This window comes from Anolis sagrei, chromosome 1 (assembly GCF_037176765.1).
Source record: "Anolis sagrei isolate rAnoSag1 chromosome 1, rAnoSag1.mat, whole genome shotgun sequence".
Taxonomy (NCBI): Eukaryota; Metazoa; Chordata; class Lepidosauria; order Squamata; family Dactyloidae; genus Anolis; species Anolis sagrei.
Window position 1 is genome coordinate 200,606,136 of NC_090021.1, and position 10,306 is coordinate 200,616,441.

Sequence of the window (10,306 nt, forward strand, 5' to 3'; positions counted from 1 at the left end):
TCTGGTTTACTCACTTTTGAAAACCTGTTCAACAAATAACATGAAAATAAGCAGACCACACCTGGCTGATCTGACAATCTCAAGCCTTAGTCCTACCCTCACCAAACCTGTTAGTAAAAACCGATTCTTTTAAAAATAGAGATTATGATAATTCAAGGTCAATGTATATTCATCTAAAATCTAATAAGGACAAAATGGAAGGGACGCAGGGGAAAGAGCAAAATACAAATGCTACATTGCAATCTATATTCTCAATCTCTTGAAAGACTGGTTTGATGACTTTGGGCATTGTGTTCAACAACTACCTCATTATTAATTATCAACCCTCTGCTTTTTGACATACCAACATAGGAGGAAGAGGATTCTACGCAAGCTTAATAACTGTTAAAAATCATGTGATGTGGGACATTCAGAACATTATTAGGCTGAATGGAATTGACAATTCACATATGTAAAAAGCCAATAATCGCAGTATAAGTAATAGTTTGATTATCCTACATGACAATCAAAAGGAACAAGAAAGGTCTATAAGTTAAAGAACGTACTGGGCAAAGACTGTAGAAAACTTGTGGTAAATAAGAAATAATTTGTAATTATTATTTTTAAAAAAATTATGAAAGATTTAACCACAGTGGGGTCTTGGTATCTGCTGGGGTTTGGTTCCAGTACCCCACTGTGGATACCATAATCAGTAGATGCTCAAATCCTATTATATTCAATGGCACAATAAAACGGTGTCCCTCATATAGTAAGGCAAAATCAAGGTTTCTTTTTTGGATGTTTTATATATACAGGGAGCTCTGGCGTGGGCTGGTCCATGAGGTCACGAAGAGTCGGAGACGACTGAACGAATGAACAACAACAATATATACATATATATTTTCAAGTCATTGATGGTTAACTCAGGACATATAGAATCCATGGAGGGGCAACCGTAAGTAACATTCAAAATCAATTGTAACTTAAAAAGTTATAATTTCATTCTTTTATACTGTAATAGTAATGTTTTATTAGTTGCAGGGGTGTGACCTCACTAAATGGTGGATGGGAATCATATTGTTAAAGTGATGGCTCAGATTGCTCTAGGTAGGAAGGTAAGCAGAGAATATGGGATAAAGGTCTCCTGCCTGAGTCACTCTGGGCCCTTCTACACAGCAATATAACTCAGAATATCTGCTTTGAATTGGGTTATCTGAGTCCACATTGTCATATAATCCAGTTCAATGTGGATTTTATACAGCTGTGTGGAAGGGGTCCTTGTCTATCAGACTGCAATCCATCAGATATCCACTTACCAGGGCTGTCTTAACAGCATTTTAGATCTCTGGGCGAAGCAGTCCACTGAGCCCTGCATATACAACCAGTGACAGGAATAAAATGTAAATTAGTGATAAAATAAAAAGTGGAGGATCTGCTTCTGATAATAGAAATGCACACTGTCAGCAATTGTTGTCCCCAGCCATTAATTGCCTCCCATGGATCAGTTACAATATTCTGTTTCCATAACATTGCAAGCAATAAAAACTGTAAAAATTTATCTAGCAACTCTCTGCTAAAAGTTGCAATGTTTTTTCTTCTACCTAAGTTAGCAGGAGGTTTGAATGTTGAGCAGGTGATTGGAAAATAGCTGTAAATTCTGACCTGTGCATGAATTAGCATGCCCCCCCCCCCCCCCAGGGCAACTGCCCAGTGTGCCTACACACTGGGGGCTCTTTAAACAGATGCCGAAGCAGGTTTAAGAAACCCACTTTGGCACATCCCCACCCCCCACCCCCAAAACCCATGCTTTCCCGGTGGTGTGTGTCTAGATGCCCTCCTGGTAATTTCTGGGAGGTCAGCCAGACAACCAAAAACCCTCAAAATAAGCCCTTAAAAATGAAATAAGGGGGGTGAGAAGGAAAATTGCACATCATTCAGAGTGATTTCCCTTTGCCACTTACACAGGAGCTGGAAAATGCCATTGCTTTATTCAGAAACTATGAGCACTCCAAATATAAAGATCCCCCTTCAATCTCATTTGATGGAAGCCTTCGGATGGCTGACTGCAGGTGTAGGAATGGTGAGGACTGTGATTTATCTTCATAGAAAGACCAGAAAGGAGATAATTTGAACGATGACTTCTCCCATGTTCAGATCTAGGACAGGAAGTCAACAGTGGAGTCTCCCAGGGAAATGTCATCACTGCATGCCTTTCAGCATACAAGTGCCACAGTGGAATGCCTGTTCAGCACTGGGGGAAGAGTCATGACTGAAAAGACATGCCTTGTTTAATGAATTCTTTGAGCAATGGTTTCCTCTAAAGCAGAATGGAATTGTATATGAAAAGCAGTATTTTAAGTGTACCTCTCCAGGTTTTAAAAATATTTCTCTGCCCTGTCCATTGATCCAGTGAAAATCTGAAAAAAATGGTTGTGCCATTCTCGCTGTAGAATTTCTTCTTGAAATTCTATCATACATTTGTGTCTTTATTTTTCTTGTCTCCCTTCTGACAGAACTGCTACTTACAACATTCCAGGGTTTAAATTATTTTCTAGAAATAGGAGAACTAACAACCTAGTGGGAGAAGTTCCCACCTTACAAGCCCAAGGTTTGGATCTAGGATACAACTCAACATTAGAAAAAAAAAAAGAATACTTGAACACGCAAGGACTCCTGTCTGCGCTAGAGTGGAACGCTGCATGAATCCTTAGCTCATCTCATATGTAGGCCAACTGGCCATTCTGATCCATGTCTCCCCATTGTAGTGTATCTGACTGAACCACTACAGCATAGACCAGCTCTGTCACGTAGCATCCCCTCAAAGCTATTGCCCTCTCCTCCTTGTTCCCCCCTCCCAGCTGACTGTCTCCTATATCTTGGGTAGCAGCAGCTATCCAGTTTGTATACCCAAAGAGTCCTGTGACATTTGTGAATGAGGAGAGAGAGAGATGTACTCACTGTCCCTGGACTCTTCAAGCTCCTTGTCCACCCATAACACCATATACTGCTTAGGTCCAGATCATCTGAAGGACAGTGTTCTCCCTTATGGCTGTGCCTGTGTTTTGAGAACGTCTGGACAGGCCTTAATAAGGATGAAGATGGTGATGGTGGTGGTGATGACAACTTTATTTTTGAACCCCACCTCCATCTCCCTGAAGGAACTCGGGGTGGCTTATATGGGGACGAGCCCAGTTGTATCAGCATAGGTAATGGAACAAAGAGAAGGACCCAAAATAGTTAAAAATAAACAACAGCATAAAACAAAATAAAACAATAACATTATAACAGAATATTGAAGCAACCATCAAACTAACAACCAACGAAATTGCAATAATAATCAATCTTTGAGCACAGGTGGGTGGACTAGTGCAAAACAATTGTGATGACAGGGCTGATGGATAAAGTGTGTAAGTCAAATAGCAACAGTAGGGATAGAGGGCAGTGTAAGACGGAACATTATAACTTTGGGTACGGAACAGTAGTAAAGTGCAAGGACGAGATTTTGGGTCCTTCTCTTTGTTCCATTACCTATGCTGATACAACTGGTTGAACATGGGAAAGGGCCTTCTCAGTAGCAGCCCCATGGAACTCCCTTCCTAGAAACATTTCTAACACATCTTAGCACTTTATCTACAACTCGTGAAGAGGAAGAGGGGGAGGAGAAGGGGAAGAGCAACTCCTCTGTGGAAAGGGGTGAAAATCAATTTTTGAAATGTTGTATGAGATTGAGCAGAGGAAAGGATACAAGTGGGGATGAGTGATGGAAACATGGCACATGCTAAGAAAGAGAGTGGCTGCAACTCACACATGAGCAGGTACAATCTCACAGCAAATCAGAATGGAAATATCCTGATACTTCTAGAAGCATTTCCCCTTTCTGGAGACACTTAGATCTATCACATTTTGTTTCCTTAAGATGCTAGGACATCTCCTGGTGCATCTTCTCAAATTTGCAGTAGAAGGATGTTGGGCAGCACAAGCTCTTACCTAAGTGTATTCCTTAGGAAGATGAAAAGTTTGGCATAAATGTTCCTAGTATGTTATGCAGAGCAGATGATGTCGGTGGTGGCCCCTCGACTCTGGAACTCGCTCCCCAAGGACATTAGACATGCCCCAACTCTGGCAGTCTTTAAGAGGAGCCTGAAAACATGGTTGTTCCAGTGTGTCTTCCCAGAATAAGGAAGCCCTAAGCAACATGTCCCTAATCGCACTTTACTAATGATCTAGGATTGTCTGCTCGCTCCATCCCTCTCCAAATACCTATCCTAGTTATATGTCACCTTGTCATGCCCAGTATTTTTTAAAATTTTAATTATTACATTTGGCCCTGCCATAGGTTTTTAATGCGTCGTGGTGTTATTGTTACTGTTTATTGCTTTGTTTATGAGTTTAAGGTGACATATAACTAGGATAGGTCTGTATTGCTATTGTTGCTGTTTTTACTGATGTATTTGGGCTCGGCCTCTTGTAAGCCGCACCGAGTCCTTTGGGAGATGGTAGCGGGGTATAAATAAAGGTTTATTATTATTATTATTATTATTATTATTATTATTTGTCATCTATGTGTAAATTACAGCTTCATCCCATTGGGCTTTAATGCGGGCAGCTCCAGTATTCTGAAGCTAGCAGAATTCTGGAAGATGTAGTTTATGGAGGGACCTTTTGAATTCTCTGCCACAGGGATCCATGCCTTCCCAAACTACATTTCCCAGGATTCTGTTAGTGCAATAATTCTGTCCACATTAAAGCCTAAATGTGATGCTGCTGCAGACTACTGATTAATGTAGCTCTACTTTGTCATTCTCATTTCCTGCCGGACAATGAATGTGTAACCACTGAAATAGACAGCTGGGAAGGCAGAAATGTAATACGTGAATCAATTTTGCATACTCAGAGGTCTGAGAGATTCAGGTGGACCTTCTTCCTGACCCTAATGCAGTGGTTCTCAACCCGTGGGTCCCCAGGTGGTTTGGGCTACAACTCCCAGAAATCTCAGCCAGTTTACCAGCTGTTAAGATTTCTGGGAGTTGAAGGCCAAAACATCTGAGGATCCACAGGTTGAAAACCACTGCCCTAATTTATTTATTTATCATGTCAGAAGTAAGTTGAGGGTACAGTTAAAATACATTTAAAAACACAAACAAAGTTTTAAAAAACTTGGCATTATGCTAAATGTTCTTTGACCAGAAGCTGGCCACTTGGAGTGCCTCTGGTGTTGCTGTGAGAAGGTCCTCCATTGTGCATGTGGAGGGATGTATGGACACTATTAAAGGACCTAATACATCTCCTAGGTTTTTAGCCTGCCTGAGATTGAAATACATGGACCATAGAGTGTGTATCTTGATGAGTCACAAGCTGTGCCTACCTGCGTCAGTTCTGAAAATTCCACCTGGCTTCCGTTTAATTTGCCCCCTATTTTAGAAAAGAATTTGTTCAGGGAAGTCTCTAATTAGACACCGGTTGCTGAGAAGGATTCCATGGATTTCCTTCAGGGGGAAAGCTCACATTCAGATCAAGGATGCTTGGGAGTAAATAAAGCAATTTGAGAGGAATTAGTCATAAACCCAGTCTTAAGTTTAAAGCCAAACAGGACATAACTACAGTCTAACTGTCATATCTACTAACTATACTATCTAGGTCTGAGGTATAAAAAAGCATAAACAATAAACTGAGCTGAAACAAACTAGAAAATAATATTGCTTGTTGCATGGAAAAGAGATGTGACAACAGGCCAAACAAAAAGTGGGAATTGGAGTCTTGGCTGCCATGAAAATGGTGGACCATGGTGTTATATATTGTCTCAAAAGAGCCTCAGTGCTAGAAAGCTTTCTGTTTTCAAAGGGAATGTTTTCAATTTGAGCAGAAACTTGAAGCAGCCTTTGGCTCTCCTCAGAGGTCAAGATAATTCTAGGGCCTATATATATGTACTAACAACCAAGGGACATTTGGTTTATAAAGCTGTTATATTTCTTTATCGTTAATGGCTCTTCCATATTTGTCTAGCGCCTGATCTGGTTGCAGTTCCAGGCCACTCCAAGCATTATTTTAGTGCCAGACACTGACATACATTACTGCCATAACATAAGCTTTATTATAAGCTTTATGATGCAACAGAAATTACACAGCAGAAAGGCATTCCAGCCCTTGCACTGATAGGGCCCAGCATCCCCACTCAGCCAACACCAGGCCCCTAAACCAATTCTACCTAGACTATTTATTGGCTAGTATTCCAATTCATATCCTCACTGTCTAGGGAGTCCTTGGGCTAAGTATCCCTCTGTCAATTGTAGTGCAGAAGCAAACAAACAAAACTGTGCAAGTGTGACCCATCCCACATTAGCAGTAAGCACTATACAAGCAGGTTAGCAATAGAGGAAACATCATTCCCAAGGACTCCAAAACGCATCTGCCTGGTGACAGAGACCCAGCTCAGTGCAATATTGCAAACAATTTTAATGCATAATGGTTGGCTACAGTTCAGGTCCAGGCTATTTGTCTAATCGCGCCTCCCTATACAAGCTATTTTGTGCACTGCAGTCAACGGAGGAGGCCCTGCTCTAGGTTCCACCCCCGTCATAAGAACGATTGGAGGGAATGAGAGAGGTGGTCTTCTCTGTGATCACTCTTTGTCTCTGGAACTCCCTCCCTAAAGAAATAAAAATGGTCCCCACCCTCTTTTCCTTCAAAAAAACTACTGAAAATGCACTTATGCACTTTAGTGTATGGAGAGGAGGAGGATTAAGACACTTTTAATTCCATCAGAACGCTTGCTCTTGGGTTTTAGTTCCCACTCCCACCCAAACACCAGGCTTTCCTGAAAGAGTGGCTAGATGACATTCTGAGTCAAACAAAGGCTGAACTGGGATGCCATCCAGCCTGCCTCCAGCCCCCCATTTTGCCCCCAAAGCTTACGGGGGGAGGGGGTGACAGCACAGGCCTCTCTGTACAGTCTTCCTGGTGTAAGAAAATGACACGTTAGGAGGTGGGAGATGGGGAGGAAGGGAATCCCTCCTCCTCCCATCTCTTGATGTGCCATTTTCTGTGTCAGGAGAACTGTACAGAGGGCGCTGTGCTGCTATCAGGCCCCTCTGGTAAGGTTTAAGGGTGAAATGGGGGCTGGAGGGGAAGGGGCGGGACCATCCCACTCCTCCAGACTTTTTGGAACCCGAAGAAGCAGGGTGGCTGTGGGGACTGACCCCCAGGACTGCATAAGCAGTCCCAAGAGTCAGCCCCCACAGGGCCCTCGCCTCTAAAGACCTGAAATTTAGCTTAATGTCTGGATTTTTACAGGTGTTTAATTAATGCAGAGCAAACTGGGAAAACCCGCTTTACTCTGCATTAATTCGCTATTACCTGAAATGTTGTTTGAACGCCTCAGGTAAAAAATGAGACCGGTCCTTCATTTTGAGCCTGTCTGGTAGGGCCCTAAGAGAGTCAGATGGTGTTGTTTTGGACTAGAGGCCCTTCCAGATATTATCCCCCTCCCAACCTCCTGATATGTCAGCTCTTGGCAGAGGCTCCCATGCAGCCAGGCCCCTCAGGTAAGTTTAGGGGCTAAATGGGGGCGGAGACGGTAGGGTCAGGGCACCATCCCACTCGTTTGGGCTCTAGGAGCTCAAATAACTGGGATTGCTGTGGGGATCAACCCCCCTCCTGGATCATGGAAGTGGTCCCGGGAGCCAATCCCACAGGGCCCACACCAGGAACGATGCGGACCTTACATCAAGGTCCAGAACTTTCCAGATGCTTATTTAATCTAAAGTAAACTGGGAAATCTGAGTTTATTCCAGATTAATTCAGGTTTACCTGAGGCATCATTTGGACGCCTCTGGTAAACCTGAGACAGGTTGTGGGATATCGGCCTGGCTGGAAGGGCCCTAGAACTCCAGGAGGCTGGGTTTGTATATCTGCTTAGCCACAGAAACCTACTGGGTGATCTTGGGCAAATCACACTCTCATTTTCAGAGGATAGCAAGGGCAAATCTCTTCTGAACAAATTCTGCCAAGAGATTTGCCTTAGGGATGCTATGAGTCAGAAATGCCTTGAAGGTACACAACAACAACAAAACAGAGACTAAGCTGTCTCTACAGACCCTGGAGCCAAGGCATGATTTGTTTAAAAATAGATTTGGAAGAAGGTCCTAACTAATGGGGCTTTACTTTGAAACCTTTCTGAAACTTTCAACTAAGATTAAAAAGAATATCTGTCACACAACTGGTCTGATCTACATGGATTACTTGCTTTTTTACTTGTGTCTACCACAAATCATGGAGAACAGCAACTTATAGTTGGATATAAACTTTATTAACCTAGAGGGCAATCTTGCAGCATGTATGGAACCTGAATCAGGACTCAGATGGGCATATTACCGGGAGCTAAAACTTTCTCACTGGGATTGAAAAGTAGATATATAGTGTACTGATCTAAGCAGAGAAAACTCTGTCCCATAGATAAGCTTTTAGAATCACAGTAAATAGTGCTAGGAAAATTTCACAAGATCGAAATAATCCTCTGGTTAATTCTAGCATCAGTCTTGGTAGGGCACAACATTCAGTGGGAGATGTTGAATCCTATTTTTCAAAATGAGAGTAAATGCAACATCCCACTGAGCTACCAATCTTCAATGAATTAGCTCACTGAGGAGGTAACTTGCGCATTTTATTGTAATAACTAGCATGTAATTTGACCTCTTCACAATGGAAAAAGTTTCCAACATTAGAGCTAGTGCAGCCAGCAGGTAGGAGGGTATACTGGCTACAGTTCTCTAATAACTAACTAGATGCAAATAATATTTGAACTTTTATTGAAAGTACCATTTTAATTTGACATTCCAACACAAAATGTTTGCTCTGATTTTATGAATTTTATGAATTACCAATATCAAAATTTATCGCATTTCTTAAATTTACATGCCCCTTTAAATAAAATGTCAGTGTATTTTGCATCTTTTCTCTATCTCTTACTCTGTTATTTTCAGATAACAAACAAACTTTACAAGGTTTTATTCAAACCACCAGTCTCACAGATATCTGCAAAACATGATGTTAATATAGTCTTTGAGAGACAGCAAGAGCAGGAGCAGAGCGGAAGAGTACCAAGTAAGAACCGGCAAAGATGCTGACAAAAGGTCCAAAGGTAGGTTAAAAAATGAATAGCTGACGAATTCCAGAGTAAGTCACTGTCTTTCTAGCCAACAATCTTAGGAAGGGAGAAGCACTGAACATGGAGGACTTTCTACTAGAAACAAGTTTCTTGTTGAAAAATGCAATGAGAAACTTGCTTCACAGCATGATAACAGGGAAATCCTGTATATTTGGTGGTAGGAATTTTTTTAAAGTTTTAATTCATGAAGAAAGAATACCCAAATTAATCAGCAATGTAATATTGGCGGTCCCCAAGTTACCAACAAGATAGGTTATGTAGATTTGTTCTTAAGTTGAATTTGTTTGTAAGTTGGAGCAGGTACCATTTTTAAGTTTAACTCCAGCCAAATATGTGTGTGTGTGTGTGCATAGGTACGGGTTAACACCCCTGTGGTGTTTGTTTTGCTGTTTGTGCCCCTGTTCAGAAGACTTCACCTCACTTTCTGTGGAAACAAGAATTGGAGATAAAGCTTTAGTAGAAGGAGATACTTTTTTCCTCATGATAACTCTTCCAGGAGTGAATTTTCCTTCCAAGGGGTAGAGTTCTCTCACTTTCTGTTGCCTCATCCATTCTTAAATAGGAGTTGTTTGTATGTCGGATGTTTGTAACTCGGGGACCGTCTGTACTTTTTCCTCACAGTACCGTTCCCTTTGTCTTCTTTTTTGCTTTTTAAAGTAACCTAGAAATTATTTCAGCTCATTATAATCTATGTAGTCAGATTTTAAAAAAATCTTCTGGCTGTTCTAAGATGTTTTGCTTAGCATGATCACAGATCCTTATTTTCATCCATAATTATGTGTAGGATAATTGTAAAAAGTTAACTTAGATAATCATCCTCTATAAAAGAGATGAAACTGAGTTGACTAAAAACACAGATACTCAGTGCCCATGTGTGTAAATAAATAGATAAACATTTAAATAAGTGTGTTAAACATTATTCCAGTCATTATGAACCGAACATAATTATCGGTTGTATTCCAACTGCTGACTTATCCTTACTGGGAAGAAAGACAACAGGCGGAAAATATACAACAGGCTACTCCCCCATTTGTACTCTTCTATTAAAAGATGTGAAAGAAAGAGGGGGGTTGAACTTCAATAGAATAAAGCTAGAGATGCTGTAACACTTTACTCCTAAAACAACCAAATGTGGGAGAAAAAGCTTACAATGGGAGCAACGCT